The sequence below is a fragment of the Miniopterus natalensis genome, chromosome 10 (genome assembly GCF_054644295.1).
Source record: "Miniopterus natalensis isolate mMinNat1 chromosome 10, mMinNat1.hap1, whole genome shotgun sequence".
NCBI classification, from domain to species: Eukaryota; Metazoa; Chordata; class Mammalia; order Chiroptera; family Miniopteridae; genus Miniopterus; species Miniopterus natalensis.
This window is the reverse complement of record NC_142090.1, coordinates 28,372,236-28,396,233: the sequence shown is the minus strand read 5'-3', so window position 1 is coordinate 28,396,233 and position 23,998 is coordinate 28,372,236.

Genomic DNA, 23,998 nt, shown 5'->3' with positions numbered 1-23,998 from the left:
TGCAGTTTTTCTTGAGACACTCTCCATGAGATCTGGGCAGACTTGAAGACTACCACAGACATATAAAAAGAGGCTGACTAGAGAAATTTGAGCCAGGACCATTTTTCCCCATGTTCCCTAGGTACCACCACTGTTTCTATGAAGAACCCTTCCTCCATATGGCCAAATATTAATCTGTTTTAGCCTGAAGAATTTCACTGGCCACACCATGATGACTCCATGAGACCTCACCCTACTTCAAAGGTCTGCAGACCAGGCTAGTTGAAGTTGGCCTTCGTTTACTCTGAAACTTTTGCTGAGTGACCTGAGACCCAGCACTGGGGCTGAGTTTGAATTGGTATCAACCTGGTAAACACCACTCACCCCTACCTGGTGACTCACTGAGAGCCTTCCTCATGTAACTCACATACTGCCATAAACTCTTTCAGTGCCTGAGCCAGACAGGCAGCTGGAAGGAGAAGGCAAATTTTGGGGTACCTTGGGCTATTTTCTGACCTGCCCTAAGCTCAGTACTGGTAGAAGCCAATCTCAGTATACAGCTTAATCCATCCCACATGTACCTGGGCCCCAAAGAAGCAGCAACCAAACATAGACTGTTTTGAAGCTACTAACAGGTAGTTCAAGACTGGTCACAAACAGTGTATGACATTAAACTGAACTGTTGTCACTCTCAAGAGGCCCCAAAACCAACATATCTAGTGGTTGGATTCAGACCACATCAGAACACTACCTTATTAGCTCCACGGTGCCACATCCAAAGGGAGATCTCTTAAGGCACCAGACCCTGCTGAGCCAAGTTTTGCTTCATGCAATCAGCCCCTGCACAACAGCTCATGCACTGAGATTAGAATTAATCCTCACAGCCAGACAAACTAAGGGTCAACTGCACCCTTAAATGGGCCAGAGCACTCAAGACTCAGCTACAGCAGGAAGGCTCACATAACCTACAAAAAGAACATTCCCAGAGCAACCAGCTCAAGTGATTCAGGAGGCTGCGCCACCAACTCCACAGGACACCTACTACATAAAGCCATTTTTCCAAGACTGAGAGGCACAGCAGATCTATCTAATACACAGAAACAAATAAAAGAAGCAGCCAAAATGTGAGACAAAGAAACATGCTCCAAATGGAAACAGAAGAAATCTCCAGGGGAGGGGGGTGGGGAACACCTGAATGAAAGGAAGGCAAGTAATCTAAGAAATATAGAGTTCAAAACAATAGTTCTAAGGATGCTCAAGAACTTTAGAGGAAGAATAGATAAATTCAGTGAGAACTTAAGCAAACAGATGGTAAACATTAAAAAGAAAAACATAGAAACCATTAAAAACAAACATATATGCAGAATATAGTATCTTAAGTGAAGACTACACAAGAAAAAATTAAAATCAACATGAGATTAGATGAAGCAGAGGATCAAATCAGCAATTTGAAAAACAAGTTATCAGAAAACATCCAATCAGACCAGAAGAAAAAGAAAGAATTTTTAAATATAAGAAACTTAAGGGATTTGTGGGAAAACGTGAACTGTAACAACATCACATTATAGGGGTATCAGAAGAAGAAAAGAGAAAGCAAAAGAATGAGAACCTATTAGAAGAAATAATGAATGTAAACTTATCTAACCTGGTAAAGGAAATAGACACACAAGTCCAAGACACACAGTATTCCAAACAAGATGAACCCAAAGAGGCCTAAACAAAGACACATCATACTTAAAATACTAAAGAATTAAAAATAACAAGAGAATCTTAAAAGCATCAGGACAGTTAGTTGCAAGAAAGCTCCCATAAAACTGTCAGCTGATTTCTGAACAGAAATACTTCAGGCCAGAAGGCATTTACACAAAATATTGAAAGAGATAAAAACAAGGACCTACAACCAAGACAACACTACCCAGCAAGACTATCATTTAAAACTGAAGAAGTAAAGAGCTTTACAGACAAGAAGCTAAAGGAGTTCATCACCACCAAACTAGTATTGCAAGAAATGTTAAAAAGACTTCTTTAAGAAGAAATAAATAAAAAAGAGGAGCATAACTATGTAAAATAAAATAGCAAAAATAGGTGACTATCAATAATTACTTTAAATGTAAATTGATTAAATGTTCTTATCAAGACATAGTGTAGCAGAATGGATTAGAAAACAAGACCCATATATATACTATCTGCAAGGGACCACCCTCAGATCAAAAGACACACACAGACTGAAAGTAAAGGGATTTAAAAAAAAGATACTTTATGAAAATGGAAACAAAAAAGTAGCTAGGATAGCACTACTTATCAGAAAAAAATAGACTTTAAAACAAAGGCTATAGCCCTGGCTGATGTGGCTCAGTTGGTTGGAATGTTGTCTCATACACTGAAAGGTTGTGGGTTCTATTCTTGGTCAGGATGTGTAAGGGAGGCAATGGATCAATGTTTTTCTCTCACATTGATGTCTCTCTCTCTCCCTCACCCGTCCGCTATCTCTAAAATCAATAAAAACATAACCTCGGGTGGATTAAAATGAAAAAGGCTATAGTAAGAGAAAAAAAGGACATTACAAAATGGCACTGTGATAAATCTAACAAGAGGTCATAACCCTTGTAAACATTTAGGCATCCAACATAGAAACACCTAAATATGTATATAAAGCAAATCTTGATGGATATAAAGGGAGAGAACAAAGCAATACAGTCATAGTCAGGGATTTAACACACCATTGATCTCAATGAATAGATCTTTCAGACAAAACAACAAGATAACAATAGCCTTAAATGTCACATTATATCAGATTGTTTAGTTGATATTTTCAGAACATTATTCCCAAAAACAGCAGAACATACATTCTTTTCATGTGAACATGGAATATTTTACAGAATAGACCACAGGCCACTAAACGAGTCTCAATATACTTAAGAAGATTGAAATCATATGAAACATCTTTTCTAACAACAGAGGTCTGAAACTAGAAATCAATTACAAGTAAAAAACAAATAAACAAACTAAAAATAACAACAAAAGAAAAACACATGGAGGTTAAATAACATGTTGCTAAACAATAAATGGGTTACCAAAGAGATCAATAAGAAATCAAAAGAAACCTTGAGATAAATGAACATAAAACCACAACAACCTCAAATCAATGGGAAAATCAAAAGCAGTTTTAAGAGGAAAATTCATAGCAATTTAGATCTACCTCAAGAAAAATCTCAATAAAAAATTCTGACCTTACACTTAAAGGAATTAGAAAAAGAACAAGGAAAGCCCAAAGTGTGTAGAAAAGAAAAGAAAAGAATCACAGCAAAAATAAACAAGATTGATAATCTTTTAATGAAACTCAACAACAACAAAAAAAAAAAATGGAAAGGAACCAAATACATAAAATCACAAACAAAAAATAAGTAATAACTGGCAGCAGCACCAAATACAAAAGATTATAAGAAATTATTACAAGAAACTATATGCCAACAAATTGGACAATTTATAACAAAAGGATAAAATCCTAGAAACATACAAGCTTCCAAAATTGAATAAAAAAGAAAGAGGAAATGTGCACATACTGATTGCAACAAACAAAATTAAAGCAGTAATCAATAAATTTCCAACAAACAAAAGCTCAGGACTGAATAGCATCATAGGTAAATTTTACAAAATATTTAAAGATGAACTGACACCTATCTTTGTCAAACTATTGCAAAAAAATTCAAAAGGAGGGGAAACTTCCAAGCTTATTCTATGAGGCCATAATTATTCTAACTTCAAAATCAGATAAAGATATTACATAAAAAGAAACTATAGGCCAATATCCTTGATGAACATAGATGCAAAAGTCCTCAACAAAATATTAGAAAACCAAATTCAGCAAAACATAAAAAAGATCATACACCATGATCAAGTGGAATTTATTCCTGCAATGCAAGATTGGTTCAATATCTTCAAATACACCACACAAACAAAATGAAGAATAACAATCATATGATCATATTTAAAGAGAGACAGAAAAGCATTTGACGAAGTCCAGCACCCATTTATTGTAAAGACTTTCAAAAAAGTGGGAAGAGAGGAAACATACCTCAATATAATAAGTACCGTATATAGCAAACCCACAGCTAACATTATAGTCAAAAGGAAAAAAACTGAAAGCCTTTCCTAAAAATCAGAAACAAGATAGGGATGTTGTAATGTAAGAGTTCTAATCCTGGGACCACCATGCTGTTCTTTGATAGTATGAAAAAACCACCTGGGGAACCAGTGGGGAAGCGCATAGCCTTTATTGCTTACACTTGGAGAAGACCAAATGTTATCTGGTCTGCCCTTGGCCAGGGGCAAGTAGGGGCTTATCTAGCAGAAATGTTGGGGAGAGTGCTGTGCTGGGAACAGCTTGCCTGCTGGCCAAGGACAAACATAGAGTCTGGTGAGACTTACTGCTGTCATGGAGGTGGGAAGAGACCCGGGTATGTGTTGCTCTGTTCCTTGTGGCTCCTGGCCAGGCTGACACCATTCAACTGACTTGGAATGGGAATCGGGGTATATCCTTACATGACCCCATACTCCACCTGGATATCGCCCATTCCACCTCACAGTCTATGCGCCAGTATTCCAGGAGTTAGCATATTGCATCCAAATCCCACAAATGCAGTATAGGCTACAAGCAGAGTACTAGCAGGAGGAGGTCACACTCACAATCCCTAAAACGGTATGGTGCCTCCAGGAGCCAAGGGAGTTTCACCAGGAGGTGAGGGAGTCAGCGCCCAGGGTGGAGATGGTGTTGATCTCCATCCTCAAGGCCCACAAAGCTAAACTGGGATTGTGTTCTGACTCAGGTATGTAGATGCAGCACTCAGAACAATGAGAGCACAGGTCCCTCTTTGCACTGCATTCAGCATGCCTAGAGCCATCCAGTTCTGTAACACTACCTTGCACAATTGTGCGACTTCCCAATTCAGCAAGGTGATGGCTCAGTCAGTGTGGCTCAAGGCCTGAGCCATGTGGTCTCCTGAAGCCTGGATCTCATGTTTTGTCCATATGTTCCCTTCCTGGGGGGGATAAGATGGCAAGGAGGTAGAACCACCAGGGGGTCCGACATATACAGTCCGTGCCTGACTGTGTAGAAATCCTGTTTAAGGGGGAAAGCTGGCAGAGTGGAAACTCACCCAACTGGCTGCCATCGGGTCTTCCCCAAGTGTAAGTAATACAGACTATATCCTTCCCCTCTGGTGTCTCATGTGGTTTTTTCACACTAGCAAAGAACAGTGTGGCACTCCTGGAAGATGTCCACTTTCACCACTGTTATAAAACATATATGTTGGCTATTCCTGTCTTCTTGGAGAAGTGTCTGTTCAGGTCATCTGCCCATTATTAAATTGGATTGTTTGTTTTTGTTGATTTGTATAAGTTCTTTATATATTTTGAGTATTAAACTCTTATTGGAGGTGTTGTTTGCAAACATCTCCCATTCGGTTAATTGCGTTTTGGTTTTGTTGGTAGTTTCTTTTGCTGTGTGAAGCATTTTAGTTTGATATAGTCCCATTCATTTACTTTTGCCTTTATTTCCCTTGCCTTTGAGAACAAAATTATAAAATCCTCTCTAATACCATAAGTTCAGTACCTATATTTTCTTCTATGTAATGTGTTTCAAGTCTTATGTTTAGGTCTTTGATTCATTTTGAGTTCATTTTTATATATGATGATAAATAGCAGTCTAATTTCATTCACATGGCTCTCCAATTTTCCCAGTACCATTTCATTTATTGAGGAGGCTTTTTTTTCTTTCTATTTTGTTTTTGGTTCCTTTGTCAATAATTATTTGCCCATATACTTGTGGGTTTATTTCTAGACTTTCACTTTTGTTCCATTGGTCTGTGTGTCTCTTTCTTTGCTAATATTACACTGTTTTGATTATTGCACTTTGTAGCATGATTTGAAATCAGGGAGTGTGTTACCTCCAGCTTTGTCCTTTTTTCTCAAAATTGTTTTGGCTAACTGGGGTCTTTTCTGGTTCCATAGAAATCTAATAACTTTTTGTCCTATTCCATTTTTAAAAAATGCCATTGGGATTTTTTATGGGGATTGCATTAAATCTTCACATTGTTTGGGTAATATGGTCATTTAAACTATTTTAATTCTTCTAATCCATGACCATAAAATATGTTTTTCATTTGTTTGTGTCTTGTTCAATTTATTTTAATAATATCTTGTAGTTGCCCAGCCGATGTGGCTCAGTGGTTAAGCCTCGACCCATGAACTAGGAGATTACAGTTTGATTCCTAGTCGGGGCCCATGCCCAGGTTGAGGGTTCAATCCCTAGTAGGGGGTGTTCAGGAAGCAGCCAATCAATGAGTCTCTTTCATCATTGATATTTCTATCTCTCTCCCTCTCTCTTCTTGTAGTTTTCAGTGCATAGGTCTTTCACATCCTTCGTTAAATATATACCTCGGTATTTTATTCTTCTTATTGTAATTGAAAAATGGGTTTTTAAATTTTTTTTTCTGAAATTTTGTTAGTGTATAGAAATACGATGTAATTTGTACATTGATATTGTATCCTGTCATTTTTCTGTATTTGTTTATTGTTTCTAGTATTTTTTTGGTAGAGTAGTTAGGGTTTTCTATATAAGAACCATGTGATGTGCAAAAAGTGACAATTTTTACTTCATTCCCAATTGGGGTGCCTTTTTTTTTTTTTCTCTCTCTTGCCTGAACTTCCAGTACTATGTTGAATAACAGTGGTGAGAGTGGGCATCCTTATTTTGTTTCTGTTCTTAGGGGAAAAGCTTTCATCATTAAGAGTGATATTAGCTGAAGTTTGTCAAATATGGCCTTTATTATGTTGAGGTACTTTCCTTTTATACCCATTTTATTGAGTATTTAAATCATAAATCAGGGTTATTTCTTGTCAAATGCTTTTTTTTACATCTATTGATACAATTATGTGATTTTTATCCTTTATTTTGTTACGTGGTGTATTACATTGATCAATTTATGTATATTGAATTATCTCTATGCCCCTGGAATGACCCCACTTGATCTTGTGATGTATTATTTTTTAAATGTATTGTTGTATTCAATTTGCTAGTATTCTATTTAGGATTTGGGCATCTGTATTTATCAGAGATACTGGTCAGTAGTTTTCTTTTTTTGAACTATCCTTGCCAGGTTTTTGGTATCAGTAATGTTGGCCTCATTAACTATATTAGGTAGTATTGCATCTTCTATAGTTCTTTGTTACATTGTGAGAAAAATAGGTATTAAATCTTCTTAGAATGTTTGGTAGAATTCACTAGTGAAGTCATCTAGTCTTGGACTTTTACTTTTTTGGAGGTTTTTGATGGTTGTTTCAATTTCCTCACTATTGATGGGTTTACTTAGATTTTTTCAGTGCTTTGTGATGTAGTATAGGAGGGTTATATATTTCTAAGTACCTGTCCATTCATTCTAGGTTATTGAATTTTGTTGCATATAGTCTTTCTTAGTATTCTTGTATGATTCTTTGTATTTCTGTGGGGTCTGTCATAACTTCTCCTAGTTCATTTCTGATTTTGTTTATTGAAATCTTTTCTATTTTTCCTGAGTCTACCCAGAGCTTTGTCAATTTTATTAATCTTTTTAAAGAGCCAGGTCCTTGTTGCATTAATTTTTTGCTTTGTATTTTTATACTTTATTTTATTTAATTAAGCTCTAATTTTTTTTTTCTTTATGCTGACTTTAGGTTGCATTTGTTTTTCTTTTCCTAGTTTTTTAAGATATAATGTTAGGTTTATTTGAGAGTTTTATTTCTTGTGGTAGACCTGTAATGATATCAACTTTCCTCTTATTACCCCGTTTGCTGCATCCCCAAAGGTTTTAATATGTTTATTGTCATTATAATTTGTCTCTGTGTATCTTTTGATCTCTCCACTTATTTCTTTTTTGACCCAGTCATTCTTTAGTAGCATGTTGTTTAATCTCCAAATATTTGTGTTTTTTCTTGCTTCCTTTTTTCAGGCAATTTCCAGTTTGAAAGTATTGTGCTCAGAGAATATGCTTGTTATAATTTCAAGCTTAAATTTATTGAGGTTATTTTGTGTTCCAACATCTGGTCTATCCTTGAGAATGTTTCATGTGAACTGGAGAAGAATGTAAAATCTGGTGTTCTGGGATAAAAGGTTCTTTAAATGTCAATTATGTCCGTTTGATCTAATGTGTCCTTTAAGGTTGGTATTTTCATATTGATTTTCTGTTTGGATGATCTATTCATAGCTGTCAATGGGGTATTTAGGTGCTTTTTTATAATTGTATATTTTTTTTGTTTTTTCCCTTTAGGTATGTTAGTAATTGTTTTATTTATTTTGGTGCTCCCTGATTGGATGCATATATGTTAATGTGTTATATATATATCTCTTTTTTTAAATCTCTATCTTCTTTTTTTATCTCTATTTTGTCAATTTTATTTTTTGATCTATGAATAACTAAGGAAGACTTTGAAGTTGATTTAAAATGTATGTATTTTGAAGCCAATTTGTAAGATGTGTACAAATTTAGAATTATTATAACTTTCTCTCTATAAATTTAGAACCCCAAGTCCTTGGGTTCAGGACTTCAGGAATCTTACTGTGCTACTAGAAACAGAAATTTCACAAAACATAGAGGTTTGAATCCTCTCTGAACCTATGGCAATAGTAATGTGGTGTCATAGTCACTAAGAATGTAAGAATATTAGTCTGAAAATGTGTCAAAATTTTTGACACTTAATTGCAGATATGTAATCACCAAGATAATGATTGTGAAGAAAGGAAGTGAGCATACAATTTTACCCACATATATCTGTTTCCCTAGAAGAGAGGAAGTGCAGGAGGATGGCTTCCCTTCAGTTGAGGCGTTGGCAGTGTATGTTGGGAGCTGGTAGCCTAGATTGAGAAATCTGTTGTCTTTATTTGGAATAAACTGCCAAGAATATTATCTTTTTGGTGGAGTTTACATAGGAGAAGAGATGAGTTCTGAAGGTCAGAAGTCTGAAGTGGGTCAAAATCAAGGTTCTAGGGGAGAACAGTTTCATGCTGTTCTGTCTTCCAGAGGTTGCTCACATGCAGTTCTTGGCTTGTGGCCCTTCACCACTCCAACCTGTGCTTCTGTGATCATCTCTTCTTCCCTCAAGTGCTATGTCTTTTTCATGTATTGTCTCCTTTGACAGTTTAAAATGTCCATCTTTGTCTTTTGTTATCTTTTATTATCTTGAATCCACCTTTTCACTTTCAATCTATCTTTGTCCTTACAGCTCAGGTGTGTATCCTGAAGGCAGCATAAAGTTTTTTATTTTAGGGGTTTTTTTAAATCCAATCTTCTACTCTGTTCCTTTATATTGGTGAGTTCAGAACATTTACATTTAGAATAATTATTGATATGTGAGGATTTTCTGTAGCCATTTTTATTTTTTTAAATATATTTTTATTGCTTTCAGAAATAGGGAGAGGGAGAGAGAAATAGAAACATCAATGATGAGAGAGAGTCATTGATTGGCTGCTCCTGCATGGAATTAAACTGTGACCTCCTGGCTCGTACATCGACCCTCAACCATGGAGCCACGCTGGCTGGGCTGAAGCCTTTTTATCTTTTGTTTTCTGGTAGTTCTGTTTCTCCATTGTTTCTTTCCCCTTGCATTTATGTCTGTGGTTTTTGTTTGGTGGTATTCTATGACTTTTTCCCTTCTTTTTCCTCTTTTTTATGTTATGTGCCTCAGTTATGGATTTGTGTGGTTTCCCTCAGGCTTATACAAAGGAAAGTTTTACATATACAGTAGTCCTTTTTCTTCTGAATGCATCTTATCCCCATTTCCTCTTGAAAGTTCAGATCTTTACCCCCTCCCATTTTATGATGTTGTCACAAATTTTCCCTATTTATGCTGTGAATTTCCAAATTGCAGTCGCTGTTTTCTCTTTTTTAATGTTTTTACCTCCTTTAACCTTTATGTTATATTTAAGTGTATCGTATTCTATTCTGAAAAACAATTACAATTTTCTACTCCTACCTGTGTCTGTTAGTCATCTTATCATGGTTTCTATCCTTTTATCTTTTGTTTTAAGTTGAATAGCCCCCTTCAGTATTTCCTGTAATGGAGGTCCTGTGGTGGTAATTTCCCTCTGCTCAGTATGTTTGGAAAATCTTTATTTCTCCTTCATGTCTAAAGGATAATTTGCTGGGTAAGTTATTACTGGCTAGTAATTTCTCTCTCCTAACTTGTAGGGTTTCTTCCTAAAAATCTAATGATAATCTAATGGGATTTGTAGTTAGTCCCCTCCTCCTCCTCCTCCTTCTTCTTTTCCTCCTCCTCCTTCTCTTCCTTCCTTTTTTTTCCCTAACCTGAAGATATACTTATTGATTTTAGAGAGAGAGAGGAAGGAAAAGAGATTGAAAAAGAGAGAGAGAAGCATCTCTCCATTGTTTCTTGTATGTGCCACAACCCAGGCATATGCCCTGACTGGGAATCGAACCCACACCCTTTTGGGACAATATTCCAACCAACTGAGCCACCCAGCTAGGGCTGTTGCCATTTTCTTTTCCCTGGATTCCCTGGAAATTCATTCTTTGTCATTAATTTTTGACCATTAGTTTTAATATAATGCAGTTTGGAAAAGTCTTTTTTAGATTGAGATAATTGGGTGTTCTGGGGTTTTTTAATTCAAGGATCCAGCTCTTTCCAGAGATTTGGAAGGGTCTCATTAACCATGTGGTCGAATAGGTTCTCTGTCCTCTTCTCTCTCAAGTCTCTTCTTCCATCTGCATCATTACTAGATTTCTATCTTCAATATTAATTCTTTCATTCATGTGGTCAGCTCTACTTCCTAAGCTTGTTAGTTCATTCTTTATCTCTTTTATTGAATTCTTCAGCTCCAGAATTTCTATTTGGTTCATTTTGAAGTTTCAGTCTTTTTGGTAAAGCACTCCCTTTTTAATTGATTTTATTTCTGAGTTCTTTATACTTTCTGTTTTTTGTATCTCATTTATAATTTTCAGAACTTCAATCTTGAATTCTGTCATTTAAATCACATATTTCCATGTACTTAATTTTATTTTCTCGAGTTTTATTTCCATTTTCTTCTCCACTGCCCCATTATCTTGGTGATTCATAGTATTTGATAGATCTTCCTCTGCCTGGGCATCTATGGGAATAAAATCTGTTGTGTGCCTTTTTTTGTTTTGTTTTTTGCTTTTCTTTAAAAGTGGCATTTCTCTGTTTGTTAGGTTAATAAGAAGACATACTTCTTTTGTTTTTCAGTAGGTGGCACAGAAATGAAAGTTTTTTTAGTTTCTCTTGCATTTCTCTGGCTCCTGGGATCTAAGCTGGAAGGTGGAAGATGCCCTGTATTCCCTGGGGAAGTGGGCTTTTCCTCTGTGACCTGGTCACTTCTGTCTCAGACAACCATGTCCAGCGGAGGATGTGGTGGGTGATGGGGTTCTGAGCCTGTGAAATTCCAGTGCTTTCTCCTGCAACCAGGTGCTGCTCGCAATGCAGCTGCCATGGGCGGGGCAGGGTGATCTGGAAGAGGCTTGCTGGTGTGGCTGTTGTTTTGTTCTCTTCCCAGTAACGGCAACTGCCAGAACTCAGCTTCCTCACCTCTGTATCTCCACCCCAGTTCATTGGGATGAGCTTCAGTGTGTGCATGCTACTCAGGGAAAATGTTTCTGCCTCTCCAGTTCTCAGGGTTTCAGATAACGTGCTCTGTCACCTGACACTGCTCTGGTTTCTTCTGGGGAAAGTTGCTGACTCTGGAAGTGTGAAGGGAGGCATGCTCTGAGAGGGTGAGGGGAGATAGCCATGTTTGTGGCTTTGTTTTTCTGCCAGGTAGTGGAGGCTGCCAGACAACTGCTGCTGCACCTTTGTGCTCCCTCTCTGTCCAGGTGACTGGGTTCAATCACAGTGAGTACCAGTTACTCAGGCAGGAACCCTCACTGTCTTTGGGTCGCAGAGAATGCAGGCTGCAGCCTGATTCTTTCCCTCTCCCAAGACCCATAGTGAGATACCATCTGCTCTATGGCATCCCTCTCCACTTTTACCTCTTCCCTTCCTGCCTCCCCGCTCCCTCTGACTCACCCACCTTTAGATACTTCAGTATGCAGATCTTTCAGATGTGTTTGCATGTTGAGCAGGGATTCCTTTGTTGAATTATACCTGTTGGAATTGTAATTTTGAGGGGAGAGACCAGGGAAACCTCTCATACTATTCCTCTGATGTCACTCAAAACATAAGTTTTTAGTAAGTACAGTACTGACTAGAAAAATGTAACTACTGTGAAGAACTGTGAAGCGTCTGAGATTAACTCTACTTGCAAATTAACAATGTAGCTTGCCACATTTTCATGATTGCTAGCAGAAAACAGAAGACCCCTCAGCCACAGAAAGATGTTATTACTCAAGGGCCAGCGAGAAGCATGAGAATGATTATGTGTGTAACAGCTTTCCTTGCCTCCCAAATTTTACAGAGATGAAGTTGAGGTATCCAAGTGGATGCTGCATGTGCAGAGGACTTGTGGTGCAACTGAAGAATCTTGAGTTTAGGGGATCACACTCTTTTATAACAGTCTGCAAGCAAATATGGCTGACCTTTTCCCAGAGCATGGCACTATTTTTATTATACTGGATAGTAAGTAAATCTACCTTTTGCTCTGATAAACACTATCTCTCTTTTTCCAAGGTTGTTCATTATACAAAAACCCTTGAAAAGATATCCCAGAACAAAGGCTGACAGTGACTGATCACGAGTCCTTCAGTAACATGAGAGACCCCTGGAGAATTGCCTCCTAACCAGAATGTATAAATGAAAGAGCTCAGATATGTGACAGGTCATAATCTAAAAGAAACTGGACCATTCTAAGGGGACAGGCACCTTGATACAGATAATTTTCATACTCAATTTTAGTGTATTTAATGGAAGAGAAGTGTTTGTAAAAAGAATTTTTAAAAGTAGATTAATTTTTATATTTATAAATGACTTTAATGACATGCAAATCATTTTGAAACATTGCTCTAGAGTTTTAGAAGTCAGAATTTTTTCATGGAGAAAAAAGAGGATAATAAGAGAAAAATACTTGGGTACAATGAGTGAGCTTATTGTTTCCTTTAATTATAAAGAAATCTTTCAAAGTTGCTTATTTCACATTTTTTAGGGCTAAATACTTTCACTGCATAGCTAAGAGGGAAGCAAAATTCTTTACATCAATAATTCAGATAAAAACACATTTTGTCTATTGAAGGGATAGAGTTTATCATGGAGATTGAGTCATTTAAAATCCTAGTTAATTTTTGTAGGAAAAAAATTACAGTATTTATAACAAAAAAATTAGCAGTCATTATTCTTTGTGAATGATGTCATTTCAGTGCTAGAGTATTAGAAACCTCTTTCTTTCTATCACTTGATATGAGCAATTTAATCTATCAATAAAAATAAATAATTCTAAGTACCTCTTGAAGCATCTTTTCTCAACAATACCAATTATTTGGCTAGACACCTACATACTGATATGAATTCAGATTATTTATGTGTTTGATGTCAATGCAGAGAAAATAAATGGTCCAGTTCCTGTATCTAAGATATAATGTTAATTAGCAATCCATTCTCCAAAATAAGAGCTTCCATTCTTTGAAATCTGTTGAAACCAGAATTTATTTTTACAGCAAAAATCATTTTAAATCATATTTAGACATACTACTTCTCAAAGAAGGACTCTGTAAAAATTAAAACACTGACAATAACTCATTAAAATAAAAGTGCAAATGCCTGACATCTGAGCAATCACTATATTTAGCAAGAACTAGTATGTTGTGGTACCATGCAAGGATCTGAATAGAAAATATACACTAAAATATTTTCAAGTATGAAAGATATTACCTTGCATTTAACTTAATATCACTGAGTCAGTTTCCTTACCTGTGAAGTTTAAAATCAGAAAAAGTGATGTTTTGCTTCTTTGAGATCTAAGATTCTTTGCATCAGGTATCTATTTGGCCTGAGGTTATGTGTCTCATTAGCCCATCTGAAGCATTTGAAGTCATCAGTGTTTGTACTGAGTACCTTTTTGCCTGCCCTGTTCTTTTTCCCCACATTTGCTACACCCAACCCTTTTTTCTCTCAGACGGTCACCGTCAACATAATGTGTAGGATTCTCTGTATTTCCCCAACCCTGTGCAGGTCTTGAGAACGTTTAGTTTCTGAACCCTTCTTGTACTCATTTGCTTACTAAAATGTTCAAGTCCAGATTTCCCTATGCATTAAATACTTTGTCTTCTAGTTGCCAAAGTGATAAAAGATTGTGAGAAAAATTAGTCCAACTGTAAGTTTTAGTACCTAATATGGAATTTTTATGTTACACTTCCCAACAGGATTCTTACTTTCACAGTATATTCTTGGAAACACACTTCCTAAATCCAAAGAAATATGAGTCATTTTATTCACTATTACACATCTATCTTAACTTAGGGAATATTTTGTAAAATTTCCAATATAACTACATAAAGAAAAGATAGCTTGGCCTTCATAATGTATAGCCAGCTGTCTTTATGCCCAGGATGGAGTCCTCCTGAGACGATGCTTCCCCCTACTAAGTAGACTTTGCTGGGAGCTGGCATTCATATTAAGAGGCAGAATGAATGCTATTTAATTACAGGCAACAATAAGTTCAGGCAATGTGCTATAGTAGAAGGAAAATGAAATTTGAAAAATACAGTAATTTCCCCTTTAACCACAGGAAATATGTTCCAATACCCTCAATGGATGCCTGAAACTGTGACTAGAACTGAACCCTATATATACTATGTTCATATATATACATACCTATGATAAAATTTAACTTATAAATTAGGCACATTAAGATACTCACAATAATTAATAATATAAAGAAATAATTATAGTATATACTATAATAAAAATTATAACTATACTGTAATGAAAAATATACTGCAAAAGTGCTCTCTCTCTCTCTCTCTTTGTCTCTCTGTCTCTGTTTCTGTCTCTCTCAAAATACCTTATCGTACTCTACTCACCCTTCTTCTTGTGATGCATTGGTGGATTCATTCCACAAACAAGATGGCTGTCACCTGTGCTTTCTTTTATGTTGCCAAAATACAGATAAATAACTCCTGTTTTTTGAAGTACATGGCTTTTTCACGCTGCATGCTATACCTGGTATATATATATATCCTGCAGGATTGTTACATGGTACTAGAGTTAATCTGTCTTTCCATGTTCTATGCCTTGGTGCCTCAATTACACTTTTATGAATGTAGTTTCTACTGGGCATCTTCTTCCAGAAGAAACTAGTTTCACTGCAATTGAAGACTTGCTTTTGAAGATATTTTTTGCCTTTAATTAACTCAACTTTGCAGAATATATGACAACATTCAGTTACTATATCAGCAGATGCAGATTCTCCAGTAATTTTTATTTTTTTAGTCCAAAACTACTCCTGAATCCGTTCAACCACCCCTTACTTGCAGCAAATGGCTTGGTGTCACTCATTGCAGGGGATCCCTTGCTGAAGTCTTCATAAAAGCTCAGTGCTTTCTGCCATAACACCTTACAGTCAAGTGGAACATGTTTACTGTTGTTGACTCCACCCATAAATTTAATGCCTTTTCTATATTAACTAAGCACTTATGTACAGTGGCTGTAAAATTTTCAGTTTTAAGTGCGACAGCAAAACTAGCACAAATTTCTTTTTTCTTCTTCACTGTTTCATGAATAGAAGAATTGTTCCTATTTGGCATCCTCAGAATACCATTGCTTTTTATTTATTAAATTTTTAAAATATATTTTTATTGATTTTTAGAGAGAGAGGAAGAGAGAGGGAGAAAGAAAAAAAGAGAAACATCCATATGAGAGAGAAACATCAATTAGCTGCCTCCTGAATATGCACCAACCAGGAATCAAACCCGAAACCTGGGCATGTACCCTGATTGGGAATCGAACCTGAGACATTTTGGTACATGGGACGCTGATGCTCAACCAACTGTGTCACACTGGCCAGGGCCAATTGTTTTATTTCCTTATTAAGTTGAGAGATTTCACCTTTTCACTTAAAGGAAGCACTTTACAGCTTTTCTTTAGTATACCCAAATTGCCAGAATCACTACTCTTGCACTTTGGGGAGATTAAGTAAAATAAAGGTTACTTGAACACAAGCACTGTGATACTATGACAGCTGATCTGATAACTGAGATGGTTACAATGGGACTAATCTGCTGGACCATCTACAGCAGCAATTTTCAACCAGTGTACCATGGCACACTGGTGTGCAGCAAGAATTTTTAAAACACATGATACCTGACTATTTAGTCAGGGGCACTGACCTCTTTCGCCTTAGATTGTCAAAAAAAAAAAAAAAAAAAATGACAACTAGTTAACATAACAATAGCCATCCAGCGTGAATAAATGAAAATTATACCTATTTTTTGTCAGATTGGAAAAAAATATATATTTTGGTTTACTGAAGATTGTCAAAGACCTGAAAGACTAACAGGCAGTGAGTTATACATAGGCATTGGTGCTTCATTAAAAGAGCATTATAAATTTACAAATATATTTTTAAAATCTGATTTTACTCCTTCTTTCCAAACTAAATCTTTCATCGAAATATTGTTTCTACTGTGAAGAACTTTGTTCTCAGGCATCATATCATGTGGGATATTAACTTCTTGTGGGTATCATTTATGAAACTACTCAATTACAGAAATCATCACTTCAATGTCCAATAATTATGGCTTATTCTATTCAGCATATAGTTGATAGTTTACTTCCAGAATGTGAATTGTTCACCTTTTGTCTCCAGCAGCTATAGCTATTGAATTTTCCATTATAATCTAAACCTAAAGGACCAATTTAAAAAAAAAATTCTTAATATCTCAAGGCATCTTGTTTCTTTAGACATGAATATTAAATAGGGTGAAAGCTTTAAACCCTTGGTGGCAAATCTTGTCAGGAGAGGCCACATGAGGACATTCAAAACACATCTAAGTCAAATCATATTCTATTGTGGGATTAATTAGCTGTGAACTAGACAGTCAGTGTTGTAGTAAAGGCACTTTTCCATAGAGCTTTTGTCACATGCTTCTGCCAAGTCCAATTTTTTTTTTTCTCAACCTCAAACCATAGTTTGAGGAAAAAGCAGCTGGATGTGGTGGAAGGAACAAGAGACAGAGGAGGAGGGTTCTGGATGATCCCACTCTCTTTATATTACACTTTGCCCAGACAGCAACTGACTAGCTACTTCCTCTGAGAAAGTCTTTCTCCTTTTTTCAGATTGACACCATTAGAGAAAGCTATCCTTAACCCCTGGATCAAGTAAGCTGACTAAAAATGAAAGATAAATCTTTTAACTTAGAAAATTTTATATCATTGTCAGTTTGGTAAGAAGAAAGGAAAAAATATAATAAAACAGTCCATCTAGCAGAGAGAAAAACTCTCCTTCCCAAACTCTTATGATATTTTTTCACTGTTGCTCAAAATTGAAAAAGGGCTCATTTCTTGACTTTCACCATGATTTTCACTGAGATTTATATTCAGTGACACCAGAAGATAACATATAAACCCTGACACTAGTGTAAGCTAGATCCTGCCACCTGAACTATAAAAAAGGGTGATTGAAAATGCATCCGAGAGCTAATTAGAGTCTTTCACTCATCTTCCCAGCCAGGACTCTTGGTTTCAGTTACTTTCTTTTGAGGTATGTCTTCCCTTCTTGCTTTATACCTTGCCATAGTTTATAAAATGTTGGAAAATTTTAAATACATCTTTCCCAAGCAAAATAATATAATAAAGTATATTATTAAAGAGCTATACATTTTTCTAATCCAACAATTGACATTATTATATTTTAATTGGCACACTTCTAGTTCTATCAGACCATGCCAATTGTGATGATTGCACTGTTTCAAATGCTTTCAGTAATACTATTTAACAGTTAAACTTTTTTCTCCTTTGGTGAAGAGATTTGAATTTATGACTTTTGGGTTCCATAAAGCTCTACATGTTCTGGTTTTGTTTGTTATAGAGTAGATTATTTCCCAGGAATCTTTAAATATTGCCTGACTTCTGAATGACTATTGCAAATTTTGTGGGGTTTTGTCATATTTTACTCACACAGGCATTCACCTTTAAAATCCATGTAGCTCCAAAAAACAATAATAAGAATATGTGATTCAATTATATTCCAATGACAAAGAATCAAGCCAAACTACATTGTTATTTGATTGAATGTATTATGATAATTAACATAAATTATTGACTAAAATATGATCACAATGATTGTGAAACCTGTCTTTTTGCTTCTTAAATCAATATTTTTACAGAAAGTAATTGAAAGCAACTAAGTAATAATGATGTGAATACTTCACTTTTGGGATATTCAATTTGAAAGAAAAGAAGTTGGTTTGTACAAATTTGAGAAGGTCCAATTTTTCAAATAAAAGTCACAGAGGCATTAAAAGGAAACAAAAAAAAAAAGCAAGGTTAGCAAGTTTACATTAATTTATGATGCAAACAGAGTCAAATTTTCTCCTGAATATGATGTATACAAAAATAATGACATATCCTCTCACAATAGCATTGCGAAAGTCAGTGATAATGTTTTCATTATGGTAACAGTAACTTGCAGGAAATGCTCAAGGTCAATGTAGACAAGGCAATCCTTTTATTTTTTGTTATCTAAGGTGCAAACTGAATATTTTTTTCTGTGATACATATTGGATATATGCTTCAGTAGAACCAAAAGTCATCCTTTCTTTGAAGGTCTCTCATTGTGGGCAGATCTCTGTTCCTAAGGCATGGATTTGACCACACACTTAAAAAACCAAAAATTAATATTAATCTTATGTTTCATTTGATCAGTTTTATTTATGTGAATTAAAAATGGTATCAATTAATATATATGAACTTCCTTAATATCTGGCTTTAGAAACAGAGCTACAGGATACTAAGGCTCATGAGTTAATATATACGTGGAGGGTCTGTAATACTTGTAGGATTGCAAATTACAGTTATGTGTCAGAAATATTTTTCTATCTTTATAAGCTTACCTACTGAGATAAGAAAATAAGAATCATCAAAATTATACATACCAGGTTTAGTCTAAAAAATCTATAATCTATAAATATGTGACCAATCCTTTCTCAAAGATTCCCATGCTTAGCTAAATTCTTGACCTATCTGTTAGAAAGTAGCATTTGTGCCTTGGCCGGTGTGGATCAGTTGGTTGGAGCATCATCCCATACACCAAAAAGGTGTGGGTTTGATTCCTGGTCAGGGCACATACCTAGGTCGCTGTTCAATCCCTGGTTGGGGCACATATGGAAGGCAACCAACGTATATTCTCTCTCACATTGATGTTTCTCTCTCTCCCCTCCTTTCTCTTGAAAATCAATAAGCACAAGGGGATTAAAAAAAAAAAAAAGTAACATTCTTGACTATCTGTGAATGTAGGATTATATGTGTCACAGATCAAGACCAGGCTGTTTCCCTGAAAGAACATTGTTGGCACAATTTTAACACATGAAGCACAATTCTAATTCCTTAGAGAGATTATCATACCTAATTAAACAAGTCTTTGTCATTGTATGGTTATAAATTTTTTAAACTTTTTCGTTTTTAGAAAGAAGTATAGAATCTCATAGTCAGGAAAAGTATAGGAACTCAGTAAAGACAATTGGTATAATATTTAATTACTGTTTTAAAGACTCATAAATATATCATGTTTTTATGCAAAACACACACAATAAAGTGCTTAGAGCACTATAATATTAAGTGCACACTTAATATACATCTTATGTAAATAAACCATGTAGCCATCACTCAAATTATAATGTTGATCTTTTCCAGCACATACAAATTTTTCTCCTGCTCTTTTCCAGTTAGTTCCCCCACCAAGAGGCAATGAATATTCTGACTTCATTACCACAGATTAGTTTTGCATGTTCTTGAACTATTACAAATGGACACATGGAGTACAGGAACAAGACATTTATGATTTCTCTTTATTGTTTCTTGTATATAGACTCTTCAAAAGCTTTATCAATATATTTTTTCTTTTTTTTAATTGATATTTATTGTTGAAAGTACTACAGATGTCCCTTTTGTTCCTGCTATTGACCCAATCCCTCCCCTCCTTTCCCTCCCCAGGCCTTCACTACACTATTGTCTGATTTCATGGGTTATGTATATATGCATATAAGTTCTTTGGTTAATCTCTTCCCACCACCAACCTTCCCTCTGAGATTCTTCAGTCTGTTTCATGCTTCAATGTCTCTGGACCTACTTTGTCAGTTTATTTTGTTCATTAGATTCCACATATGAGTAAGATCATGTGATAGTTGTCTTCCTCTGACTGGCTTACGTCAATTAGCATAATACTCTCCAGGTCCCTCCATGCTCTCTTAAATGGTAAGAGATCCTTCTTTTATACAGCTGCACAGTATTCCATGTTGTAAATGTACCATACAGTTTTTTAATTTATTCATCTACTGATGGGCACTTGAGCTATTTCCAGATCTTAGTTATTGTAAATTGTGCTGCTATGAACATAAGGATGCATATATTTTTTTCTGATTGATGTTTCAGGATTCTTAGGATATATTCCTAGAAGATGAATCACTGGGTCAAATTGCAGTTTCATTTTTAATTTTTTGAGGTAACTCCATACTGTTTTCCATAGTGGTTGCACTAGCCTGCATTCCCACCAGCAGTGTACTAAGGTTCCCTTTACTCCACATCTTTGCCAGCACTTGTTGTTTGTTGATTTGTTGATAGTAGCCATCCTGGCAGTTGTAAGGTGGTACCTCATCATTTTAATTTCAATCTCTCTGAAGATTAGTGACTTTGAGCATTTTTTCATATGTCTTTTGACCATCTGTATGTCCTTTTTGGAGCAGAGTCTATTTAAGTACTTTCATCATTTTTTAATTGGATGGTTTGTCTTCCTTTTGTTAAGTTGTATGAGTTCTTTATATATATTGGAAATTAATCCCTTATCTGATGTATCATTGGCAAATATATTCTCCCATACAGTGGGATAGCTTTTCAGTGTGTTGATGGTTTCTTTTGCTATGCAGAAGATTTTTATTTTGATGTAATCCCATTTGTTTATTTTTTCCTTTGTTTCCCTTGCCCTAGGAGATGTATCAGCAAACATATTGCTAGGAGAGATGTCTGACATTTTGTTGCCTATGGTTTCATCTAGGATTTTTATGGTTTCACAGTTAAATTTAAGTCTTTCATCCATTTTGAGTTTATTTTTGTGTATGTTGTAGTTGGTGGTCTAGTTTCATTGTCCAATTTTCCCAACACCATTAACTGAAGAGATTACCTTTACTCCATTGTATGCTCTCCTCTCCTTTGTTGAATATTGAGTGTAATGGCTTAGGTCAATTTCTGGGTTTTCTGTTCTGTTCCATGGATTTACATGCTTATTCTTGTGCCAGTACCAGGCTGTTTTGATTACAATGACTTTGTAGTATTGTTTCATATCTAGTACTTTGATCTCTCCTACTTTGTTCTTCTTTCTCAAGATTGCTGTGGCAATTCAGGGTCTTCTTTTATTCCATATAAATATTTGGAGTATTTGTTTTAGATCTGTGTAATATTCTGTTGGTATTTTAATAGGGAAATGTTTTTAGTTTTTGCCTATTGAGTGTGATGTTGGCTGTAGGCTTCTCCTATATGGCCTTTATTATGTTGAGGTATGATCCCTCTATTCCCACTTTGCTGAGAGTTTTTTATCAAAAATGGGTGTGGGAATCTGTCAAATGCTTTCCTGCATGTGATTTTTATCTTTCATTTTGTTTATGTGATGTATTGATTTTTGAATGTTGTATCAGTGTTGCATCCCTGGGATAAATCCCACTTGGTCATGGTGTATGATCTTTTAATATATTGCTGGATCTGAGTTTCTACTATATTGTTCAGGATTTTGGAATCTGTGTTCATCAAGGATATTGGCCTGTAGTTTTCTTTCATTGTAGTGTCTTTATCTGGTTTTGGAATTAGGATAGTGCTGGCCTCTTAAAAAGAGTTTGGAAGTGTTTCTTCCCCTTGAATTTTTTGGAATAGTTTGAGGAAGACAGATGTTAGTTCTTCTTTGAATGTTTGGTAAAACTTCTGTGAAAAGCCATCTGGTCCAAGACTTTTGTTTGCTGAGAGTTTTTTTGTTTGGGGGGTTTTTGTTTTTGTTTTTTTATTACTGCTTCAATTTCATTAGTTGTTATTGGACTATTCAGATTGTGTGATTCTTTCTGATTCAGTTTTGGAAGGTTGAATGTTTCTTGGAATTTATCCATTTTGCCCAGGTTGTTCAATTTGTTGGCATATAGTTGTTTATAATATTTTCTTACAATCCTTTGTGTTTCTGTGGTGTCAGTTGTTACTTCACTTCTTTTGTTTCTGATTTTATTTATTTGGGTCATCTATTTTTGTCTCTTGATGAGTCTGGCTAGCAGTTCATCAATCTTGTTTATCTTTTCAAGAAACCAGCTCTTGGTTTTACTGATCTCTTAATCTTTATGTCATTTATTTCCACTCTGGTCTTTATTATTTCTTTCCTTCTGCTTAGTCTGGGCTTTTCTTGTTGTTCTCTTTCTAATTCTTTTACTTGAAGGGTTAGATACTTTATTAGGGATTTATCTTTTTTCTTGAGGTAGGCCTATATTGCTATGAACTTCCTTCTCAGGACTGCTTTTGCTCTGTCCCATAGATTTTGGATTGTTGTGTGTTCAATTTCATTTGTTTCCAGGATGTTTTTTATTTCTTTCTTGATCTCATTGGTAACCCACTTGTTGTTTAGTGACATGATATTTAGCCTCCATGTGTTTGAATGTTGTGTTTTTTATTATAGTTGATTTCTAGTTTGATGTCATTGTGATATGAGAAAAAGCTTGATATGCTTTCAATTGTCTTAACTTGTAGAGACTTAGTTTGTGTCCTAACATATAATCTATCTTTGAGAATGTCTCACATGCACTTGAGAAGAGTGTATATTCTGAAGCTTTGGGATGAAATGTTTTTAAATATCAATTAAATACATCTGATCTAGTGTGTCATTTAGGGTCACTGTTTCCTTGTTGATTTTTTGTCTAGAGGTTCTAGCCACTAAAGTCAGTGGAGTGTTAAAGTCCCTTCGCTAACTGTACTGCTGTCATTCTCTTTATTAAAGTCCTCCAGAAGTTTATATATATATAAACTATAAATATATGTATATATAAACTAGAATTATATATATAATTTAGGTGCTCCTATATTGGGTGCATATATGTTTGCCAGGGTTATATCCTCTTGCTGAGTTGATCCCTTTAGTATTATGTAGTGACCATCATTGTCTCTCGTGACGGCCTTCATTTTGAAGTCTATTTCATCAGATATAAGTATTGCTACCTCAGCTTTTTTGTTTGTTTCCATTTCATAGAATTTTTTCTATCCTTTCACTTTAATCCTGTGTGAGTCTTTTGTTCTGAGGTGGGTTTCTTGTAGACAGCATATATATGGGTCATGTTTTCTTATCCATTCAGCTACCCTATTTTTTTATTGGAGCATGTAATCCATTTACATCTATGGTTATTATTGATAGGTATTTATTTATGGCCATTTTCATTTTTTATGCCTGTTTCTTCCTCTCAATCTCTATTTCTACTTCTTATTACAGCAGTCCCTTTAACATTTCTGTCAATACTGGTTTGGTAGTGATAAACTCCTTTAAGTTTCTTTTGTCTGGGAAGTTCTTTATTTCATCATCTATTCTGAATGATAGTCTTGCTAGATAGAGTAGTCTTGGTTTCAGATCCTTGCTTTTCATTACCTTGAATACTTCATGCCATTCCCTTCTGGCCTATAGTTTCTGTTGAGAAATCAGCTGACAGCTTTATGGGAGCTTCTTTGTCGGTAACACATTGTTTTATTCTTGCTGCCTTTAAGATTTTCTCTTTGTCTTTAATTTTTGGCATTTTAATTACAATGTGTTTGGGTGTGGGACTCTTTGGGTTTTTCTTACTTGGGACTATCTGTGCTTCTT